Raw genomic sequence first — 24976 nt, forward strand, 5'->3', positions numbered from 1 at the left:
TAAATGTCTGTTGGTGAGGCCACGTTAGAGGTTGCCAACCCTCCAGGATTGTCCTGGAATCTCCAGGAATTGAAGATTCAGCTCCAGGACACTGTTGTGAGCAAACCTGGGGAGAAAAATCATAGGGGCATCAAACAAAATTGTGTGTTTTTTTTCATTTTCTTTGAACACTTTTGTTTATTAGTTATAAAAATAGTGGAAATAGGAAAAAGACTTTGACTGGGTGGGGCAGATGGAGGCGGGAGGTCATGTGATGAAACCTCCAGGAATAGGTCTGACAGAGTTGGCAACTCTAGACCACATTTCCATACGGAAGAGGAGTGTTTTGGGAAATCGATGCGAGAGAGAGAGGGAAGCAATGGGATTGGGGATATATGGCACACTCCTTCAGGAATATATACCCAGACACTGCAGGTGACACTCAGTCAGCCGGTTAGAGTATAACAAACTTAGATGGGGCAGTCCTGAACAGCCTCTGCTCACTCATAGACCTTAGGAGAAGTAATCGGAGGTGAAGTCTAGTTTATTATCAAATTAATTTACTCAAAATGGATAAGAAACAGAATGCCAGAGCAGCAGGAATTAATATCATATTCATATAACATTGAGCCAAGCTTCTTAATCAACCATTTGGAATGGCCCCCCAGATTCTCACCAACTTCTACCGGTGCACCATCGAGAGTATCCTGTCCGGCTGCATCACTACCTGGTATGGCAACTGCACCGCCACAGACCGCAAGGCTCTACAGATGGTGGTGAAAGCTGCACAACATACTATAGGAATTAAACTACCCGCTGTGCAGGATATCTACCCCGAGAGGTGCCGGGGGAAGGTCCTGAGAATCATTAAAGACGCAAGCCACCCCAGCCACAACCTCTTCACCCTGCTCCAGTCCGGTAAGAGATACCGAAGCATACAGTCTCGTACCAGCAGGTTTCGAAACAGCTTCTACCCCAGGCCATAAGACTCATGAACGTATAATTTATTATTATTTATTACTGTTGTTTTATTTATTATTACTGTATTTCTATTAGTATTTTATCATTGTTATGCCATATTTATTCCAATGTTGGGAGGACTCGTAAAAATCAACATTTCATTGTGCAGTACACACGTCTGCTGCATATATGACAAATAAAATTGAATTGAATTGAACTGAATTGAGGGATCAGGAAGCACTACCCAGCACCTTCAGTTAGGGTTGTTTTAATTAAATAAAGACAGTGGACCCCAAGGGGAAGGTGTCAAGTTCATTCCAATGTCTTTTAACTCATTGCCTGGCCATACTTGAGAAAGTTGGATTGAATGTTGCCCAGTCTGCCTCACCCTTAAGAAGCCAAAGGACAACCAATTCTTTTCTTGTTCACAGTCGGTTTGGTGCAGGAAGTGCACAGGACTATGGGACATGGTTGTCAACAGTTTCTCTGTTGCTTGACCTGCTGTGTCCGTGCACAGGCTGGCTTGTCTGTCAGTCCATTGAAATCTGAATCTGATGAACCAGAGACCCCCTGGAGAATAGGCTGTTGCACTCACCCCTAACACAAAGACTTCATGAAAGGTTCCAATCAGGCGCCGCACAAGCACTTGGATCTTTCTTTAGGTTTGGCTTGTGCCAACATTTTCTACCAGTTAATCCGCCCAATGATGCTCAGATCTCCAGCTGACAATTAAGTTCAACAGAATGATCCCATTGACCATGCAGTGAGTCATCTCACCCTGCTGGAACTGGCTATAAGGATCCTAAGTGAAATGAGTTTAGTCAGTCTCAGCCCAGTTCCTGACACGAGTCCACGCAGCAAAACTACACCTAATTTGGCAACAATTGGTAACCTCACTCAGAGAGGCCATAGGGTGGGAATAGGAAAAATATCACACTGGTCAGTAGGGGGCACTCTGGGTCGAGGTTCAGTCTGAGGCACATTATTCGGGACAGTGTAGAGGGAGCTTTACTCTGTAGCTAACCCGTGCTGTACCTGCCCTGGGAGCGTTTGATGGGACAGTGTAGGGGGAGCTTTACTCTGTATCTAACCCGTGCTATACTTGTCCTGGGAGTGTTTGATGGGACAGTGTAGAGGGAGTTTTACTCTGTATCTAACCCGTGCTGTACCTGCCCTGGGAGTGTTTGATGGGACAGTGTAGAGGGAGCTTTACTCTGTATCTAACCCGTGCTGTACCTGCCCTGGGAGTGTTTGATGGGACAGTGTAGAGGGAGCTTTACTCTATATCTAACCTGTGCTGTACCTGCCCTGGGAGTGTTTGATGGGACAGTGTGTGATGAAATATATTCCATTCATCACTGCCTGTTTTCTGTGTCTTCTAACTGCCTGCTTTCTGTGTCTTTTCCCTTCCCCCAGTCCTCATGTATTATGCATGGAATGTGCTGGAACTGGTTGTGTGCAGGGCTCCGCCCATACCTGGCTCCTTTGTAATCTAACTTCAGTCCGGCATCAGCCTCCTGAAGGTAGACATCTCTCTATTTTACGTGTTATGTTCTGAGTTAATAAAAGCCTTACTTTTGTTCTGCTAACTTCGAGTCTCGGAATAATTGAAGCACATCAATTTTATTAACTCAATTTTCAACACTATGGATCAACTCCTGAAACCCGAACGTTTGGATTTGGATCAACATGCTCCGGACGCATCAGCACGCTTCGGACACTGGTTTGACTGTATGGAATTCTTCCTGGACAATTCCGCAGCCGTCAAAGACGCTACGGACACTGCGAAGATGAGACTCGGAATGCTACGGAATTGGGTAAGCCACCGGGTTTACCCCCTCATCCAAGACGCCGATACGTACCTGGCCGCCTGCAACACCTTAAAGGCGCATTACCAGCAGCCTACGAATGAGGTGTATGCTAGGCATCTACTCGCTACTCGCGCACAGCGACCTGGGGAATCGGTGGAGGAGTTCCTAAGCATCCTGAAAAAGCTTGGCAAGGACTGTAAGTGCCGAGATGTAAAAGCCGCAGTGTACACCGACGAGCTTGTTCGCGATGCCTTTATCACAGGCCTCAGCTCCACTCACATCCGGCAAAGACTGCTGGAAAAAACGGGGTTGGACCTGAAACAGGCTGCGGACACCGCGCGGTCCCTGGAGATGGCCCAGAGAAACTCGGACGCCTACTCTTCAGCCCGCGCCGCCCACGCCGCCACGTGTGCGCCGAGGGCGCCGCCATCTTGGAAGGCATCTTCCCCGCCCGGCAGCCCGACACCGGCGGGGCCCAGCTCTCCCCCCAGAAGCCCTACGACAGCCGCGACGCGTCAAGGACCCAACTGCTACTTCTGCGGGCAGCCAAAGCACACCAGAAACCTGTGCCCGGCGAAAGGCACCACCTGCTTTAAGTGCGGTAAGAAGGGGCACTTCGGGAAGGTGTGCAGAGGGAACCCCGCCGGAAAACCAACCGCCGGAAAACCCGCCACCGCCGCGTGTGCGCCGTGGGAGCGGCCATCTTGGACGCCATCTTGCCCGACCTCGTGGGGTCCGCCATCTTACGAGCAGACAGCGTGGACGCCATCTTGTCTCGATCAGGGCCCTACAGTGGCATCGGTCACAGTGGACCAGACCAGGCCGCATCCGCTATCCAAATCAATGGTGGACATCGAGGTAAACGGGTGCCGGGTTAAATGCTTAATTGACAGTGGAAGCACGGAGAGTTTTATCCACCCTGAACTGGCACAACAACTCTCCCTAAAGGTGGTCCCTGCTCAGGGTACCATCTCTATGGCCGATAAAACCCAGACATCGACCATTCTGGGTTACTGCACGGTACAATTGTGCGTTAACGGAACTGTGTATGATAATTTTAAAGTATTAATCATGAAGAATCTATGTGCGAGCGTGATCTTGGGTTTGGATTTCCAGTGCAACCACCAAAGCATCACGCTCAAGTACGGTGGGTCCCAGCCGCCCCTCACAGTGTGCGGTCTGGCTACCCTGAAGGTAAAGCCGCCTTCGCTATTCGCGAACCTTACACCTAACTGCCGGCCAATAGCGACCAAAAGCAGGAGGTACAGCTGGGAGGACAGGCGGTTTATCGCGACCGAGGTAGACAGGCTCCTGAAAGAGCGCATTATTGAACACAGCAACAGCCCGTGGCGCGCCCAAGTGGTAGTGGTAAGGGGTAGCGAGAAGAAACGGATGGTGATCGACTATAGTCAAACGATCAACAGGTACACCCTACTAGACGCCTACCCGCTACCCCGCATATCAGAAATGGTGAACCAAATCGCCCAATACCGGGTGTTCTCCACCATCGACCTCAAGTCAGCGTACCACCAGCTCCCTATCAGACCAGAGGACCGCCCGTACACCGCCTTCGAGGCGAACGGACGCCTCTACCAATTCCTCAGAGTCCCCTTTGGGGTGACGAACGGGGTCTCGGTCTTTCAGAGGGAGATGGATCGCATGGTCGATGACCACCACTTGCAGGCAACCTTCCCCTACCTCGACAACGTCACCATCTGCGGTCACAACCAGCAGGATCACGACTCGAACCTCGAGAGGTTCCTGAAAACCGCACAAAAACTCAACCTCACCTATAACGAGGACAAGTGCATTTTCAACACCACGCGCCTCTGCATACTGGGCAGCGTGGTGGAGAATGGGGAAATCGGACCAGACCCCGACCGATTGCGCCCCCTACGGGAGCTGCCCCTGCCCAACACTCCCAAAGCCCTGAAAAGGTGCCTGGGGTTATTTTCTTACTATTCCCAATGGGTCCCCAACTACTCCGACAAAGCCCGCCCCCTCTTGAAAGCATCCTCTTTTCCGCTCTCTGCTGAGGCCCACGCCGCCTTCAAAAGCATTAAGCAGGATATTGAGCGGGCCACGCTACAGGCAGTGGACGAGAACACTCCATTTCAAGTGGAAAGTGATGCGTCCGACTTCGCCTTGGCGGCCACCCTCAACCAGGCGGGGCGGCCCGTAGCTTTCTTCTCGAGGACCCTCCAAGGCCCCGAGATCAGACACTCCTCCGTGGAAAAGGAGGCCCAAGCCATCGTGGAGGCAGTGCGCCACTGGCGCCACTACCTAGCCGGCAAACGCTTCACCCTACTTACCGACCAGCGATCGGTAGCGTTTATGTTCAACAATAAACAGAGGGGGAAGATTAAAAATGATAAGATTCTTAGGTGGCGGATCGAGCTCTCCACTTTCGAGTACGACATCATTTACCGGCCAGGGGCCCTTAACGAATCCCCTGACGCCCTCTCACGAGGGTTGTGTGCCAGCGCCACCGAGGATCGGCTACAGACCCTCCACAACGACCTCTGCCACCCAGGGGTCACGCGGCTGTTCCACTTCATAAAGTCCCGTAACTTACCCTACTCGATTGAGGAAGTTCGGTCTCTGACCAGGAACTGCCGCACTTGCGCTGAGTGCAAGCCTCGGTTCTACCGCCCAGATAGAGCCCACTTAATCAAAGCTACACAGCCCTTCGAGCGGCTCAGCTTAGATTTCAAGGGCCCCCTCCCGTCCGTCGACCGCAATGTTTACTTCCTGAACATTGTGGACGAATACTCCCGTTTCCCATTCGCCTTCCCCTGCCCAGACATGACCAGCGCCACGGTCATTAAATGCCTCAACAGCCTGTTCTGCCTGTTCGGTATGCCGAGCTATATCCACACGGATAGGGGGGCGTCCTTCATGAGTGAAGAGCTACGCCAGTACATGCTGCCCAAGGGGATCGCCACGAGCCGTACCACCAGCTACAACCCCCGGGGTAACGGCCAGGTGGAGCGAGAGAACGGGACAGTGTGGAAAGCAGTCACTCTAGCTCTAAGGACCAAGGGCCTCCCTATCTCCCGCTGGCAGGAAGTCCTCTCGGATGTGCTCCATTCGATACGGTCGCTATTGTGTACGGCCACTAATACCACGCCTCATGAACGAATGTTTGTCTTTCCCCGGAAATCCACCTCGGGCGTATCCATGCCGTCATGGCTCTCCACCCCAGGTCCGGTACTCGTGCGAAGGCATGTGAGGGGCCACAAGACGGACCCTCTCGTGGAGCCAGTACACCTACTCCACGCCAACCCCCAATACGCATATGTCCGGCACGCCGACGGAAGGGAGGACACCGTGTCCATAAAAGACGTCGCCCCAGCCGGCATCAACAACAACCACGGCAATAGCAGCGACGACGATCACAGCAACCCTTACCCACCCACTATTCTTTCATCACCCCCGGAAGAACATCGACCAACGGCACCCCCACCAACTACCCCTTCAACAACCCCGGCGGCACCCCCGGCAGAGACCCAGGAGGCTACCGGGGACACCCAGCCGACACCCGCGGCACCACAACAGCCACGTCGGTCGCAGAGGACTATCAGACCCCCGAACAGACTAAATCTATAGAAGGGGTGAATGTGATGAAATATATTCCATTCATCACTGCCTGTTTTCTGTGTCTTCTAACTGCCTGCTTTCTGTGTCTTTTCCCTTCCCCCAGTCCTCATGTATTATGCATGGAATGTGCTGGAACTGGTTGTGTGCAGGGCTCCGCCCATACCTGGCTCCTTTGTAATCTAACTTCAGTCCGGCATCAGCCTCCTGAAGGTAGACATCTCTCTATTTTACGTGTTATGTTCTGAGTTAATAAAAGCCTTACTTTTGTTCTGCTAACTTCGAGTCTCGGAATAATTGAGGCACATCACAGTGTAGAGGAAGCTTTACTCCTGTATTTAACAGATTGGACATAGGCTGTCCCATTGCTAAATTTCTATGCTTTGCGCCCATTTTACGCCCAAAAAACAGTCACAACGCAAATCAATTTCTATCCCAACATCTGAAAAACGGAACTGTTTGAACTGCTGGGTCACCCCAGACCGACACTGTGCATTAGTCAGATTGTAGTGACTTATAATCACCAGCTGGTTTTAAGTGGTGGGGGCAGAAGAAAGGTGTTTGGACAAGAAGTTGCTGACAAGCAGCCATCACCAGTGGATATGTACAAGTCGCTGCAGGCATTGTGCCGGCAACAAACAGGCAGGTTCCGGAGACAGCTCCATTGATTTTGAGCTTCTGAATTGAGTCTGCGTAACTACAGCTGGATTTGAGGACAATGTACCTGCGATGGTATCAGGACATGCGATAGAGTCAGTGCCTCTGAGGACACTGAGGGGAGATTCTACAATTTAGCAATCTCAGCACACACTGTAGGGGTAGATCTTGACTTTGTGCGATGGTGTAAAACAGGCAATAGTGAGTCGGCAGCCCATTTTACATCTCATTGAAGTCAATGGGAATAAAAATAGGGAGCGATGTAAAACGGGCTGCTGATTCGCTGTCACCTGTTGTACACCATCGCAAAATGTCACCATCTACCCCAGGGAGTGTGTATCAGGAAATAGTATAATTTCAATCTGTCATTTGCCAATAAGGAAAATCTCTCATATTCCCAATAATTTGGTCTCTGCTGATTTGACCCTTTATGACAATGTGCATTTGAAGCCCTCTTGTACCTCACCCGAGTGAGTACACTCCATCAGTGACCCTAGGCATTGTTGCTGGACTATTCGACTGTGGGGCACATGATCGCCTACCCCAATCCTGACCTCACCCGACATCCGCACATAAATCTTTCACCCTGAGCCATCAGATCGAGATCAAGACTGGAAACCTTGACTCATTTTTCCACTGCTAAGCTCCGAGGAACTGAGGCCAATGGGGCTAATTATTACCCTCTCCCTCCCCCTCCCCACCCCATCTCATCCCAACATTGCTGTCCTGGCTGAGGTCAGTTGACTTGTGCTGGAGTGTGGTGTCACACAACTCAGTCACTCCCATTCTGCATACACAGCGAATCACAGCATCAGTCAGCTCAGTGTGCAGGGTCCTAGTGGCTCTGTCCTGGACTAGTAACCATGGTCACAAGTTCAAACCCACCACAGCAACTTGTGAAACTAAATTCAATAAATCTGGCACTGTATGGGCTGGCCATGAAACTTGGATGGTTGTAAAAACCCAACTGGTTCCCTTATGTCCTTCGGGGAAGAGAACCTATCATCCTTACTCCAGTCATATGTGTTAGCAGCCAACCTCCTTCCTTCAATGGTTCACAGCAACACGTTTAGAGTAAGCACAAGACACTTTGCAGTGTAGTGTATGGCCTGACACCTGAGTCAGGTAGGTCCAGGGCTGATGATTGACCAGCCAGCCTGCTCATTGATGGAACCTGGTGGGAATCGATCTGTCACTTGAGTTTGGGATAATCCTGCAGTGGCCCCATGTGTAGGGTCTTCTAGGCTAGGCAAACAGCAGGCAGCTACCCAGCACTCGGTGCCAGTACTCCGTATGGTTTTGGCTGGTTAAACTCCAACTATAACGTGCCCACAATTGGGTTCCTAAGACTTTTTCCAATCGACACCTATGCGCTCTGGATTTAGGGGTGTATCCTGCAGGGAAAGAGTATGCACCCCATATTGGGCAAACAGAAACACTCCCTGTGTAGAGTTCTCAGTAACTTAGTTTGAAGACTGTTAACCACGGAGATGGGTTTCCACACGTGTCAGACACCAGACTGAGAATAAACTAAATTATTGTTTTCAATGCCCCCGGGTTAGGGAGGAGACAATGAGGCAGAGCCTTGTCTCCTGATTGCAGTTAAGTGTATATGTCTTGATCTTTGGCTCACTGTGATGATCCCATGGTTGAATATACTGCTGACATTCACACATGAGGAAAGGGCTACCTGATGTGAGGCAATGCAAGGAGCCTAGCACCTGTGGAACCCATTCCCCAGTGAAAGCCAGTGCCTTCAGGAGAGGAGGAGACCTGAACCCCAGTGAGAGTCAGCACCTTCAGGAGAGGGAGGGACCTGAACCCCAGTGAGAGTCAGCACCTTCAGGAGAGGGAGGGACCTGAACCCCAGTGAGAGTCAGTACCTTCAGGAGAGGAGGGGACCTGAACCCCAGTGAGAGTCAGCACCTTCAGGAGAGGAGGGGACCTGAACGCCAGTGAGAGTCAGCGCTTTCAGGAGAGGAGGGCAGAAAATTAGAGAAGCTGGGCTGAGACGATTCAGCACTCATGGAGTTAAAGGTTTAACCTTATTGAGTTCCTAAAATATACAAGACCGCTCTGAGCAACTCCACTCCCCGCCCCCTCCCACGCATCACCCATTTATGCAACACAGACAACTGACTGTAGCCAACACCACAACACAAGAGCCCCAGACCCGCTCGTATACTTTCCACACACAAACCCGTTGACCCTTTCAGCTCCCAAACATTAGTCTATTCAACCAGGGTGTATTCTGTGTCTGAGGTGTCACCATACATGGGTAAATACCCAGGCCTTTTGTCCTTTTCCTTGTTTTCCCTTATTATATTTATTTGTTTACTATTTTTTTCCATTTTCTCCTGAAGGTGTTGACTGTCACTGGGGTTCAGGTCCCCTCCTTTCCTGAAGGCGCTGACTCTCACTTGGGGGCAGTTCGTTTGTTATTAGCCACCCTCTGGTATCTAACTCAAGTCTCCAAAATTCAGGTATGAGACTGGATAGTGACTATCAGTTGGCTATTCTTCCATGGAGGTATAACAGTAAAGCTTAACTGGACCAGCCACATAAATACTATGGCTACAAAAGCAGGTCAGAGGCTAGCTATTCTGCAACAAGTATCTCACCTCCTGACTCCCCAAAGCCTTTCCAGCATCTACAAGGCACAAGTCAGGAGTGTGATGGAATATTCTCCACTTGCCTGGATGAGTGCAGCTCCAACAACATTCAAGAAGCTCGACACCATCCAGGACAAAGCAGCATGCTTGATTGGTACCCCATCCACCACCTTAAACATTCACTCCCTCCACCACTGGCGTACCGTGGCTGCAGTGTGTACCATCTACAAGATGCACTGCAGCAACTCGCCAAGGTTTCTTTGACAGCACCGCCCAAACCCGTGACTTCTACCACCTAGAACAACAAGGGCAGCAGGTACCATCACCTCCAAGTTCCCCTCCAAGTCACACACCATCCTGACTTGGAAATATATCGCCGTTCCTTCATCATCGCTGGGACAAAATCCTGGAACTCTCTCCCTAACAGCACTGTGGGTGTGCATTTGCCACACGGACTGCAGCGGTTCAAGAAGGCAGCTCACCACCACCTTCTCAAGGGCGATTAGGGATGGGCAATAAATGCTGGCCTTGCCAGCGACGCCCACATCCCAGGAACAAATAAAAAAAGTTACAGTTCAGCATTTTACTAACAAACTGTAAATCCAAATAAAGAAATTATGTTGATGGAAAACTACATTCTCTGCAGCAACGAGCACAAATGGGGCGATGAGCACAGATCTGTGCTGGATTCCAGCTCACACAGAGAGATCTGACTCTCCATCTCCCAAGTATGAGGACATTGGGGGTGAATTTTGATTTTGAGGTCCAGTTTAGGGGGCCAACCTCTCAGGAAACACATCCAACGCCATATTGGTTCCAGCACTGTCGAGGTGTCTACTTTAGGACCTAAACCGGAGATGCATCTCCGCTGAACGATGCAGGTGTTGGGCCAGTTGTACTCAGAATTACCAGGTCTCCACGCAGCCAAACCGGGGGTTCTTAAAGGTACCTACCCGGAAAACTGGCAGAAATTCACCTCCAATGAGTGGAAGTGGTTGGGAGAGTTTGAGGGGTTAATTTTTCTTTGACTGGAGTTGGGGGTGGATTTGAGTTATTGTCCTCCCACTTCACTTCTCTCTTGTTGAATGTATCATGTTATAAATCTGGCAGCAGCCTAACCGCAGGCCAACAAGGCAAGCTAGCTCAAGCAATTTGGCATGTCAAGTGAACATTGTCAATCAATAGGCCCATATCAAATGAATCATCGGCTGTAAGCAGCTCCGATCCTGGAGCATCGGAGCCATGAATTGCCTGTCACATCCAGCAAGAGTCATTAGTAGGGGCGTGCCTCTTTATTTTGTTTCACCCCATCCCTCCTGAAGGCACTGACTCATGTTGGGATGCGGGTTCCACGAACTTGGGTCACCTTCAGGTACCTCACCTAAGTGACCATTTTTCATAGACTCTTACAGCTCAAAAGGAGCCCATTCAGCCCACTGTGCCTGTGCCAGCTCTTTGAAAGAGCTATCCCATTATTCCCACTCCCCTGCTATTTCCCCATAGCCTGGAAAAATTTTCCTTTTCAAGTATTTATCCAATTCCCCTTTTGGAAGTTAATATTGAATCTGCTTCCACAGCCCTTTCATGCAGTGCATTCCAGATAATAACAACTCGCTGCATAAAAAAATTCTCCTCATCTTGCCTCTGGTTCTTTTACCAAATACCTTAAATCTGTGTCCTCTGGTTACTGACCCTTCTGCCACTGGAAACAGTTTCTCCTTATTTACTCTATCAAAACCGTTCATGATTTTGAACACCTTTATTAAATCTCCCCTTAACCTTCTCTGCTCTAAAGAGAACAATCCCAGCTTCTCTAGTCCCTCCACATAACTGAAGTCCCTCATCCCCGGAACCATTCTAGTAAATCTCCTCCGCACCCTCTCCAAGGCGTTGACATCCTTCCTAAAGTGTGGTGACCAGAACTGGATGCAATACTCCAGTTGTGGCCTAACCAGCACTTTATAAAGGTTCAGCATAACTTCTCTGCTTTTGTACTCAATACCTCTATTTATGAAGCCCAAGATCCCGTATGCTTTGCTAACCACTCTCTCAATATGTCCTGCCACCTTCAGGGACCTACGCACATTAACTCCCAGGTCCCTCTGTCCCTGCACACTCTTTAAAACTGTGCCATTAAGTGTATATTGCCTTTCTCTCTTCTGCCAAAATGCATCACCTCACATTTCTCCATATTAAATTCCATCTGCCACTTGTCTGCCCATTCTGCTAGCCTATCTATGTCTTGTTGCAGTCGATTGGTATCATCTTCACTGTCTGCCACACCCCCAAATTTGGTGTCATCGACAAATTTAGAAATTCTACTCTGTATTCCAATATCCAAGTGATTTATATATATCAAAAAAAGCAGTGGCCCCAGCACTGACCCTTGGGGAACACCACTGTCTACCATCCTCCAGTCTGAAAAACAGTAATTTACCACAACTTGCTGTTTTCTGTCCTTAAGCCACTTCCTTATCCAAGCTGCCACTGACCCACCTATTCCATAAGCCTCAATTTCGTTAACCAGCCCACTATGTGGTACTTTGTCAAACGCCTTCCGAAAATCCATGCAGACAACATCCATTGCATTCCCTTCATCAATCCTCCCTGTTACTTCATCAAAAAATTAAATTAGTCAAACACGATCTGCCTTTTACAAATCTGTGTTGGCTCTCCTTAATTAGCTTAAACCTCTCCAAGTACCCATTAATTTTTCCTTGATTATTGTTTCTAAAACTTTACCCAACACTGATGTTTAACTGACCGGCCTGTAGTTACTAGGCTTGTCCTTACACCATTTCTTGAACAAAAGGTGTCACATTTGCCACTTTCCAATCCTCAGGCACCTCCCCTGCATCTGGGGAACATTGGAAAATTATGGCAAGCGCTTCTGCTATCTCCTCCCCCACTTCCCTTAGCAACCTGGGACACAAGCCATCTGGACCAGGTGACTTATCCACACTATGCATACCCAGCCTTTCTAGTACATCCTGTCTATCAATTTTCACCCCTTCCATTGCTTCTACCTTTTCCGCTTCTACTGATATTTTGTCAGCACCCACCTCCTTAGTAAACATCAATACAAAGTACTCATTGAGTATTCTAGCCTTGCCCTGCACATCTAAGCATATATCACCTTCTTTGTCCCTAATAGGCCCCATCCCACCTCTTACTACCCGCTTACTGTTTACATGCCGGTAGAAGATTTTTGGGTTCCCTTTTATGTTAACTGCCATTCTACTCTCATATTCTCTCTTTGCCAATCTTATTTTCATCTTCACTTCCCCTCTCAACTTATTGTATTTGGTCTGGTTCTCACTTGAAGAATTCACCTGACATGCATCATACACCCTCTTTTTTTGTTTCATCATCTTCTCTATCTCCCTCGTCATCCAAGGAGCCCTTGCTTTGGTTCCCTTACCCTTCCCTCTTGTTGGAATGTACCTAGCCTGTACTTGAAACATCTCCTCCTTAAAGATCACCTATTGTTCCATTACAATTTTTCCTGTCAGTCTTTGGTTCCATTTTACCCTGGCTAGATCCTTTCACATCCAATTGAAGTTAGCCCTATTCCAGTTTAGAAGTTCCACTCTAGATTGTTCCTTGCTCCTCTCCATTGCAAATCTAAATCTTATGATACGATGATCACTCATAGAAACATAGAAGACAGGAGCAGGAGTAGGCCATTCGACCCCTCGAGACTGCTCCGCCATTCAATAAGATCATGGCTAATCATCCAAATTCAGTACCCTGTTCCTGCCTTCTCTCCATATCCCTTGACCCCTTTAGCCTTAAGAAATATATCCAACTCCTTCTTGAATATATTTAATGAATTGGCCTCTACTGCCTTCTTTGGCAGAGAATTCCACAGGTTCACCACTCTCTGGGTGAAGAAATTCCTCCTCATCTCTGTCCTAAATGGCTTACCCCTTATCCTTAGACTGTGACCCCTGGTTCTGGACTCCCTGACCATCGGGAACATCCTTCCAGCATCTAGTCTGTCTAGTCCTTTTAGAATTTTATAAGTTTCGATGAGATCCCCTCTCATTCTTCTAAACTCCAGCGAGTACAAGCCCAATCGACCCAATCTCTCCTCATACATCATTGGAGAGTGAAATAGTTGACTCAGAGACTAGGGTCCTGAATTTAAATAAAGGAGACTACGATGGTATGGAGTGCGAGTTGGGTAGGATTGATTGGGGAATGTCACTCAAAGGGTTAACGGTGGATGGGCAATGGCAAACATTCAAAGATCGCATGGATGAACTACAGAATTTGTTCATCCCAGTTTGGCATAAAAATAAAACAAAAAAGGTGACTCAACCATGGCTAACAAGGGAAATTAGGGATAGCATAAGATCCAAGGAGAGGACATATAAATTGGCCAGAAAAAGCAGTGTCATAAATCGCAATTTCTACAAGAAGTAACTCAGGAAGTAATACTGAACGGCCAGCTGAGGGTGCACTCCGAGGAGTATAAATCCGGTCACTTTTTTCCAAGTGCCCTGTTCCTGGGACTAGGGACAGGGTCACTGGCAAGGCTTGGAAGCTAAGCAGAGCCAGGCCTGGTTAGTACCTGGAGGGGTGACTATCAGGGAAGACCAGGTGCAGAAGGTCACAGAAGGAGCCCCGAGGAGGGGCGGTTGGTGAGAAGGTCACGGAAGGAGCCCCGGGAGGGGCGGCTGGTGAGCAGGCCCAGGCGTTGGGCTGAAGATTGTCGGACAGGAGGAATGGTGGAAATGGAATGGCGGCGCGCACAGACGCAGCGGCTTTGCTTCTCCCAGGATGGTGCTATTTACATTTAATGTTAATGTTATTTGTACTGGACTCATGGGAGCTTGCAAGATCACATTTCGTTGTTCATGTACTTGTGCATTGTACAATGACAATAAAGTTGAATTATTACATCCTTTATAATGGACTCTAGCATTTTCCCCACTTGTCAGGCTTACCGGTCTGTAATTCCCGGTTTTCTCTCTACCACCCTTTTTGAACAGTGGGGTAACATTAGCTACCTGCCAATCCATGGGTACTGTTCCAGAGTCTATCGAATTTTGGAAGATGACCAGCAATGCATCTACTATTTCTAGGGCCACTTCCTTAAGTACCCTAGGATGTAGATTATCAGGCCCTGGGGATTTATCGGCCCTCAATCCCATCAATCTCCCTAACACCATTTCCCTAAAAATACTGATTTCTATCAGTTCCTCCCTTTCATTAGACCCTATGTTCCCTGACATCTTTGGGAGGTTATTTGTGTCCTCCTTTGTGAAGACAGAACCAAAGTATGTATTTAATTGGTCTGCCATTTCTTTGTTCCCCATTATAAATTCCCCTGATTCTGACTGCAAGGGACCTATGCTTGACTTCACCAATCTTTTTCTCTTCACATATCTATAAAAGCTTCTACAGTCAGTTTTTATGTTCCCTGAAAGCTTACTCTCATACTCTATTTTCCCCCACTTAATTAATCCCTTTGTCCTCCTTTGTTGGATCCTAAACTGCTCCCAATCCTCAGGTTTACTGCTTGACATAATAAAGACTCACTACGCACTTGGTTGTACATAAAGCAAGGCTTTAATCGACTTGTAACAAAACATGGAGGTCTAGTTAGTAGTCACTAGCTTCCTGTTTCCAGATTGTCTCTGGCCAAGTTGGGCCCACGCCCGAGTATTTATACTCCTCGGACGGCGCCCTCAGCTGGCCGTTCAGTAATACTTCCTGAGTTACTTCTTGTAGAAGTTGCGATTTATGACACTGCTTTTTCTGGCCAATTTATATGTCCTCTCCTTGGATCTTATGCTATCCCTAATTTCCCTTGTTAGCCACGGTTGAGTCACCTTTTTTGTTTTATTTTTATGCCAAACTGGGATGAACAAATTCTGTAGTTCATCCATGCGATCTTTGAATGTTTGCCATTGCCCATCCACCGTCAAACCTTTGAGTGACATTCCCCAATCAATCCTACCCAACTCGCACTCCATACCGTCATAGTCTCCTTTATTTAAATTCAGGACCCTAGTCTCTGAGTCAACTATTTCACTCTCCAATGACGTATGAGGAGAGATTGGGTCGATTGGGCTTGTACTCGCTGGAGTTTAGAAGAATGAGAGGGGATCTCATCGAAACTTATAAAATTCTAACAGGACTGGACAGACTAGATGCTGGAAGGATGTTCCCTATGGTCGGGGAGTCCAGAACCAGGGGTCACAGTCTAAGGATAAGGGGTAAGCCATTTAGGACTGAGATGAGGAGGAATTTCTTCACCCAGAGAGTGGTGAACCTGTGGAATTCTCTGCCAAAGAAGGCAGTAGAGGCCAATTCATTAAATATATTCAAGAAGGAGTGGATAGATTTCTTAAGGCTAAAGGGATCAAGGGATATGGAGAGAAGGCAGGAACAGGGTACTGAATTTGGATCATCAGCCATGATCTCATTGAATGGCGGAGCAGACTCGAGGGGCCGAATGGCCTACTCCTGCTCCTATCTTCTATATTCCTGCAATCCCAGGTATCAGCCTGGTGAATCTTCGCTGCACTCCTTCCATGGCAAGAACATCCTTTCTCAGATAAGGCGACCAAAACTGCACACAATACTCAAGATGTGGTCTCACCAAGGTCCTGTACAACTGCAGCAAGACATCCTTGTTCCTGTACTCAAACCCTCTCACTACGAAGGTCAACATACCATTTACCTTCTTAACCGCCTGCTGCACCTGCATGCTTACTTTCAGCGACTGGTGCACAAGGACGCCCAGGTCTCGTTGCACTTCCCTTCTCCCAATCTATTGCCGTTCAGATAATAATCTGCCTTCCTGTACCCAAGTGTTCTCCCACAGACACTGGGTTGACCTGGCCCACCTCATTCCCCAGCAGCAGATCCAGCAATGCCTCCTTCCTAGTTGGGCCAAGAACATACTGGTCAAGGAAATTCTCCTAAACACATTTCAGAAATTCCTCCCCCTCCTTTCTCTTTACCCTAGCATTATCCCAATCGATATTTGGGTAATTAAAGTCCCCCAACATCATCACTCTATAGCTCTTGCATATCTCTGCGATTTCCCTGCAGATTTGCTTCTCGACCTCCCTCTCACTATTTGGAGGCCTGTAGAATACCCCCAATAGCGTGATCATACCCTTTTTGCTCCTCAACTCTAACCAAATGGATTCTGTCCCTGGGGTAAGAGTGGAAGAGTCCCTGAGGTAGGAGTGTAGTGTCCTAGGGGTGGGTTGCAAATGCTCCTGGGGTGCGGTTGAATTTTCCTGGTGGTGGGTGGAAAAGTACTTGGGATTGAGGGTGAAGTGCCCCACTAAACTGCTGATCACACAACGTCCCTTCCTGGCCCCGGGTTAGCTGATATTGTTAACATTTCCCTCTCCTCAAGTACACTCCTTCAAATCTGCCGTCATTAACCCCTCCTCAAAAATCCAACCCTTGTCCCGCTGTTCTTGAAAACTACCACACCATCTCCGATCTCCCTTTCCTCTCCAAAGTCCTTCAACATGTTGTCGCCTCACAAATCCGTATCCATCTTTCCCAGAACTCCATGTTTGAATCCCTCCAATCAGGTTTCTGCCCCGGCCACAGATCCGAAAGGATCTTATCAAAGTCACAAATGGCATCCAACGTGACTGTGACCGTGATAAACTCTCCCTCCTCATCCTTCTCGACCTGTCTGCAGCCTTTGACATGGTTGAACACACCATCCTTCTCCAGCGCCTCTCCACTGTTGTCCAGCTGGGTGGGACTGCATTCGCCTGGTTCCATTCTTATCTATCCAGTCGTAGCCAGAGAATCACCTGCAATGGCTTCTCGTCTCGCTCCTGCACTGTTACCTCTGGTGTCCCCCAAGGATTTATCCTTGGCCCCCTCCTATTTCTCATCTATGTGCTGCCCCTCGGCGACATCATCCGAAAACACAGCATCAGGTTCCAAATGTATGCTGACAACACCCAGCTCTACCTCACAATCACCTCCCTCAACCCCTCCACTGTCTCTAAATTGTCAGACTGTTTGTCCGACATCCAGTACTGGATGGGCAGAAATTTCCTCCAACTAAATATTGGGAGGACCAAAGCCATTGTCTTCAGTCCCCACAATAAACTCCTTTCCCTAGCCACCGACTCCATCCCTCTTACTGGCAACTGTCTGAACATAAGAATGAGGAGCAGGAGTAGGCTATACGGCCCTTCGAGCTTGCTCTGCCATTCAATAAGATCATGGCTGATCTTTAACCTCAACTCCACTTTCCCGCCCGATCCCCATATCCCTTGATTCCCCTAGAGTCTGAGGCTGAACCAGACTTCACAAACTTGGTGTCGTATTTGACCCCGAGATGAGCTTCCGCCCACATATCAACACCACCACTAACACTGCTTGTTTTCACCTCCATAGCATTGCCTGACTCCGCCTCTGCTTCAGCTCATCTGCTGCTGAAACCCTCATCCATGCCTTTGTTACCTCTAGACTTGACTATTCCAACGCTCTCCTGGCCGGCCTCCCATCTTCCACCCTACATAAATTTAAGGTCATCCAAAACTCCGCTGCCCGTATCCTAACTCGAACCAAGTCCCGTTCATCCATCACCCCTGTGCTCGCTGACCTGCATTGGCTCCCAGTCCGGCAACGGCTCAATTTTTAAATTCTCATCCTTGTTTTCAAATCCGTCCATGGCCTTGCCCCTCCCTATCTCTGTAACCTCCTCCAGCCCCACAACCCTCTGAGATATCTGCGCTCCTCCAATTCTGCCCTCTCGCACATCCCTAATTTTAATCACTCCACCATTGGCAGCCATGCCTTCAGCTGCCGAGGCCCTTAGCTCTGGAATTCCTACCCTAAACCTTTCTACTTCTTTACCTCTCTTTCCTCCTTTAAGGCGCTCCTTAAAACCTACCTCAACTGCCCTAATATCACCCTATGTGGCTCAGTGTCAGATTTTGTTTGAAAATGCTCCTGTGAAATGCCTTGGGAGGTTTTACTACGTTAAAGGTGCTCTATAAATACAAGTTGCTATTGCTGTTATTGGAGTGGGGTGGAAATAGTCACGGGGTGCTGGAGGGTGTTCTGATACAGTAGGGTTTGAATGGTTGTTGACCCCAAAATGTCATAAATAACGAACACGACATACATCACTAATGTAGAAAATGGTCCATGTGTCCCTGGCAAAAAAAAACTTTCATTTTTTATTTGTCCAGCTGTTTACAGTTCAAGGATCTGGAGCGTAGAATTCATCCTCTGCAAATATATCGTGTCCTGATTAACCCATCAAGGACACAGATATTTTGAGCCAAAGCACCAAACCTCCCTGACACTGTTAGGTGCTGCGTGTTACTTCGTATTTTCACGAGATCGGAGATAAGCTCAAGGATTCCTGTTGTCGTGATTCAATCGTCACAGGTTGCAAAAGTTGACCCAAGGACCCATTTAACAAATATTTGATCGGACTCCCTCCCCTTGTGTCCACAGTAGGCAGCCCAGAGAGATGGTCACAGGGTCAAATACATCTAACTCTGTCCCTCAGAAATAAACAATATTTAATACAATGCAACATTAACCTTTAATGTGCAGTATTATTAAGCAGACAGTCTAATAGCAAACAGGTTATTAAAGCTATACAGGGAAAAATTGGCCAGAATTGTATTTATATAGGACCGTATCACATCTTTTAGAAATATTAATCAATTAACCAATTACAGTCCTGTACACGTTACTCTGTATCTAACCCGTGCTGTACCTGCCCTGGGAGTGTTTGATGGGACAGTGTAGAGGGAGCTTTTCTCTGTATCTAACCCGTGCTGTACCTGTCCTGGGAGTGTTTGATGGGACAGTGTAGAGGGAGCTTTACTCTGTATCTAACCCGTGCTGTACCTGTCCTGGGAGTGTTTGATGGGACAGTGCAGAGGGAGCTTTACTCTGTATCTAACCCGTGCTGTACCTGACCTGGGAGTGTTTGATGGGACAGTGTAGAGGGAGCTTTACTCTGTATCTAACCCGTGCTGTACCTGCCCTGGGAGTGTTTGATGGGACAGTGTAGAGGGAGCTTTACTCTGTATCTAACCAGTGCTGTACCTGCCCTGGGAGTGTTTGATGGGACAGTGTAGAGGGAGCTTTACTCTGTATCTAACCCGTGCTGTACCTGCCCTGGAGTGTTTAATGGGACAGTGTAGAGGGAGCTTTACTCTGTATCTAACCCATGCTGTACCTGCCCTGGGAGTGTTTGATGGGACAGTGTAGAGGGAGCTTTACTCTGTATCTAACCCGTGCTGTACCTGCCCTGGGAGTGTTTGATGGGACAGTGTAGAGGGAGCTTTACTCTGTATCTAACCCGTGCTGTACCTGCCCTGGGAGTGTTTGATGGGACAGTGTAGAGGGAGCTTTACTCTGTATCTAACCCGTGCTGTACCTGACCTGGGAGTGTTTGATGGGACAGTGTAGAGGGAGCTTTACTCTGTATCTAACCCGTGCTGTACCTGCCCTGGGAGTGTTTGATGGGACAGTGTAGAGGGAGCTTTACTCTGTATCTAACCCGTGCTGTACCTGCCCTGGGAGTGTTTGATGGGACAGTGTAGAGGGAGCTTTACTCTGTATCTAACCCGTGCTGTACCTGCCCTGGGAGGGTTTGATGGGACAGTGTAGAGGGAGATTTACTCTGTATCTAACCCGTGCTGTACCTGCCCTGGGAATGTTTGATGGGACAGTGTAGAGGGAGCTTTACTCTGTATCTAACCAGTGCTGTACCTGTCCTGGGAGTGTTTGATGGGACAGTGTAGAGGGAGCTTTACTCTGTATCTAACCAGTGCTGTACCTGCCCTGGGAGTGTTTGATGGGACAGTGTAGAGGGAGCTTTACTCTGTATCTAACCCGTGCTGTACCTGCCCTGGGAGTGTTTGATGGGACAGTGTAGAGGGAGCTTTACTCTGTATCTAACCCGTGCTGTACCTGACCTGTGAGTGTTTGATGGGACAGTGTAGAGGGAGCTTTACTCTGTATCTAACCCGTGCTGTACCTGACCTGGGAGTGTTTGATGGGACAGTGTAGAGGGAGCTTTACTCTGTATCTAACCTGTGCTGTACCTACCCTGGGAATGTTTGATGGGACAGTGTAGATAGAAGAAGCTTTACTCTGTATCTAACCAGTGCTGTACCTGCCCTGGGAGTGTTTGATGGGAGAGTGTAGAAGGAGCTTAACTCTGTATCTAACCCGTGCTGTACCTGCCCTGGGAGCGTTTGATGGGACAGTGTAGAGGGAGCTTTACTCTATATCTAACCCGTGCTGTACCTGCCCTGGGAGTGTTTGATGGGGCAGTGTAAAGGGAGCTTTAGTCTGTAGCTAACCCATATTTCCTAACCCTGTATATCTTAACCCTGTGTATACTAACCCTATATATCCTAATCCTGTATAAAGGCTTTGGTATTTAAGAAATATTAACCATTTGCTGATGTTTGCTCAAAGTTTGAGACCTAGGAAGGCTCCACTAACCCCTCCCTCACACTCGGAGACAGGATATCGGCTGGTCCAATCGGCAATCGGTCTCTCACCTCCAATCTCTCTCCATCGCAACCTGTTTTATCCACTGTGTATCTCCGTGGTCTGTCCTCCTCTGTTTGTCCCTAAACTCTAAATGCCACGTCTGACACACTTTTCCTCCACCCTGTATCCTCACTGTGTTGAAATCAAGACCCATCGCACTGTCTCCGACACTTAACTTACTCTGTCCCAGGAGTTCACACTTGGAATACCCCACCTGAAGCCTAAACGAACCCCTATTTCCCGATTTAACAGGACTCTCTCACCCTGCACCCTTCACTCAAGATTCTCGACAATGCAACACAGTTCACCAGTCATGGCAGCACCCGTCCCGCCTCCGTGGAAAGGAATTTTGCAATATTTACGAGCTCAGATCTAATTTATGCCCTTTATAAAAGAAATGCAACCTCGGAGGAGATTAAAACCTGAAACAATATCTCGGGACTCAGGTATCGTAAATACTTCGATTGTGTTCGGTTCTTGTGGTTTATGATGTCGTCTCAACCTGTCAGTCACGTTCGTGCCCAGAGACTGCTTCCTGTTACCATGGTAATTAAGATAAGTGTCTCGGCCAGCCCGTGCCACCGAACAATAAAAATGGGAGCAGAGATTACCAAATCCACCGGGCATGTGTCTGTCAGTAATCTCACCCGGACAGGGTGGTGTGGGATGACTGCTGGCACGGAGACAGGCATCAATCCTATTTACTGATCTAAAAGATAAAGCACGACACAAAATACCAAATGACTGACGGCCTCGTCCGGTTCTGTAGCCACACCCAATGGGTGCCATTCATCGCCACCAGAGAAACACGCTCCCTTTGTCTCACAACAAGGAGCACTGCGGCCGAAAATAAACACACTCAACTATATTTCTACTGAAAATAATTCTTTGAAATTATTTTTTAAAACGATTCTATTGGTGCCAATTGATAAAAACACAATAGAACACCTCACAACCACCAGTTTGACAACGATAGCACACAGAATGCCTTTGGATTCCAAATCTCATCGGGCCACCAAGTGAACATGAAGTGAATGTGGAGTAGGCGTGAACGAGGCGTGAACAAGGAGTGACTGAGGAGTGAAAATGGAGTGAATGTGGAGTGAACAAGAAGTGACTGTGGAGTGAACATGGAGTGACTGAGGAGTGAAGATGAAGTGAATGTAGACTGAACGAGATGTGAATGAGCCTTGAACGAGGAAAAAATGTAGAGTGAATTGGAGTGAATGTAGAGTGAATGAGGAGTGAATGTGGAGTGAACGAGAGTGAATGTGGAGTGAACAAGATGTGAATGAGGAGTGATCGAGGAGCCACTTCTCCAGCTCCAGTATTTGGAATGAACGTGGAGTGAATGAGCAGTGAACGTACAGTGAATAAGGAATGAACGAGGAGGGAATGAGGAGTGAATGTGGACTGGATGAGGAGTGAACAAGGAGTGAACGAGGAGTGAACGAGATGTGAACGAGGAGTGAATGTGGACTGGATGAGGAGTGAACAAGGAGTGAACATGGAGTGAACGAGGAGTGAATGAGGAATGAACGAGATGTGAATGAGGAGTGATCGAGGAGCCACTTCTCCAGCTCCAGTATTTGGAATCAACGTGGAGTGAACGAGATGTGAATGAGGAGTGGATGTGGACTGGACAAGGAGTGATGTGAATGAACAGTGATCGAGGAGCCACTTCTCCAGCTCCAGTATTTGGAATGAACGTGGAGTGAACGAGATGTAAACGAGGAATGAATGGACTGGATGAGGAGTGAACAAGGAGTGAACGTGGAGTGAATGAGGAATGAACGAGATGTGAATGAGGAGTGATTGAGGAGCCACTTCTCCAGCTCCAGTATTTAGTAGATCAGAGATTCTTCCCTCTGCTCGTAGAAATTTACCATTTCCCTCACTCACTATCCTCCCATGTCTCCTCTCTCTCTCTCTCTCCCTTCTGTCTCTTTGTTGTTATTTTATTGATTCTATAATGGTCAATGGTCTTCACTTTCCTCTCTTGTTCCTCCTAAGCTCCTGACCTAACTTGTTCTTCATCCTCTCAACTACCTCACTGTGTCAAAATCAAAACTCAGCATGCCATCTGCTATTGTAACTCATACTTTCCCAGGACAACAGCAATAATAACTGCATTTATGTAACGTCCTTAACATAGAAAAAATATCCCAAGGTGCTTTTTCCCTCCCTAGGAGGAATTAAAAGCTTGATCAAAGTGGTGAGTTTTATGGAGGGTTTCAAATGAGTTGGAGAGGCAGGGGAGTTTAAGAAAGATATTCCAGATCTTGGGGCCTAAGCAGCTGCAGGCAAGACCGCCAATGGTGGGGCGATAGGAGGAGAGATGCTCAAGTAATTCGAGAGTTGCGGGGTGGGGTTGTAGGGTTGGAGGAGGTTACAGAGATAGGGAGGGGTTTTAAACACAAGGATGGCAATTTCATATTTGAGGTGAAATGAGGTGCAGTCAGTGGAATGGGTGTAATCAGTAATATGAGGTGCAGTCAATAGAACAAGACTATAGTCATTCGGATTTTTTTAATTTATTCATTCATGGGATGTGGGTGTCGTTGGCAAGGCCAGCATTTATTGCCCATCCCTAACTGCCCTTGAGAAGGTGGTGGTGAGCCGCCTTCTTGAACCACTGCAGACTGAGTAGTGAAGGTATTTCCACAGTGCTGTTAGGGAGGGAGTTCCAGGATTTTGACCCAGCGACGATGAAGGAATGGCGATATATTTGCAAGTCAGGATGGTGTGTGACTTGGAGGAGAACTTGGATGTGATGGTGTTCCCATGCGCCTGCTGCCCTTGTCCTTCTAGGTGGTAGAGGTCGCGGGTTTGGGAGGTGCTATCAATGAAGCCTTGGCAAGTTGCTGCAGTGAATCTTGCTAGTGCTGTTGGGGGGGGGGGTTTAAACTAACTTGGCAGGGGTATGGGATTCGGAGTGGAGCTATAGTAGGGGGTGATGCACAGCCAAATATAGAGGAAAAAACAAGTCAGTCTGGAAGGCAGAGCAAATATGTAACGGCACAAGGGAGTATGGCAAGGCTGGATGGCATTTATTTTAATGCAAGGAGTCTTACGAGTAAGGCAGATGAATTGAAGGTGTTGATGAACACATGGGAGTATGATATTGTTGCTATCACAGAGACATGGTTGAGGGCGGGGCAGGACTGGCAGCTCAATATTCCGGGGTATAGAATCTTCAGGCGAGACAGAGGGGATTGTAAATGAGGAGGGGATGTCACAATATTAATCAAGGAGTCAATTACTGCTGTAAGGAGGGATGATATCTTAGCAGGTTCCTCTAATGAGGCCATATGGGTAGAACTTAAAAACAAAAAGGGGGCAAGCACTTTGCTGGGAGTGTACTATAGGCCCCCAAACAGTCAGGGGGAGATAGAGGAACAGATATGTAGGCAAATCTCAGAGAAGTGTAGAAATAATAGGGTAATAATAGTAGGGGATTTCAACTTCCCCAATATTAACTGGGATAGTCAGAGTGTGAAAGGCTTAGAGGGTGCGGAATTCTTAAAGTGCATCCAGGAGAGCTTTTTGAGCCAGCATGTAGAAAGTCCTACAAGAGAGGGGGCAGTACTAGACCTATTTCTAGGGAATGTAGCCGGGTAAGTGGTAGAAGTGTCAGTAGGAGAGCCTTTTGGTGACAGTGACCATAATTCGGTGAGATTTAAGGTAGTCATGGAAAAGGACAAAGATGGACCAGAAATAAAGGTTCTAAATTGGGGGAATGCCGATTTTAATATGATAAGGCAGGATCTGGCCAAAGTGGACTGGGATCAGCTACTTGTAGGAAAATCCACATCAGAGCAGTGGGAGTCA

Source organism: Somniosus microcephalus, chromosome 25 (assembly GCF_052327205.1).
Source record: "Somniosus microcephalus isolate GS21.2 chromosome 25, FLI_Smic_1.0, whole genome shotgun sequence".
In the NCBI taxonomy this organism is placed as follows: Eukaryota; Metazoa; Chordata; class Chondrichthyes; order Squaliformes; family Somniosidae; genus Somniosus; species Somniosus microcephalus.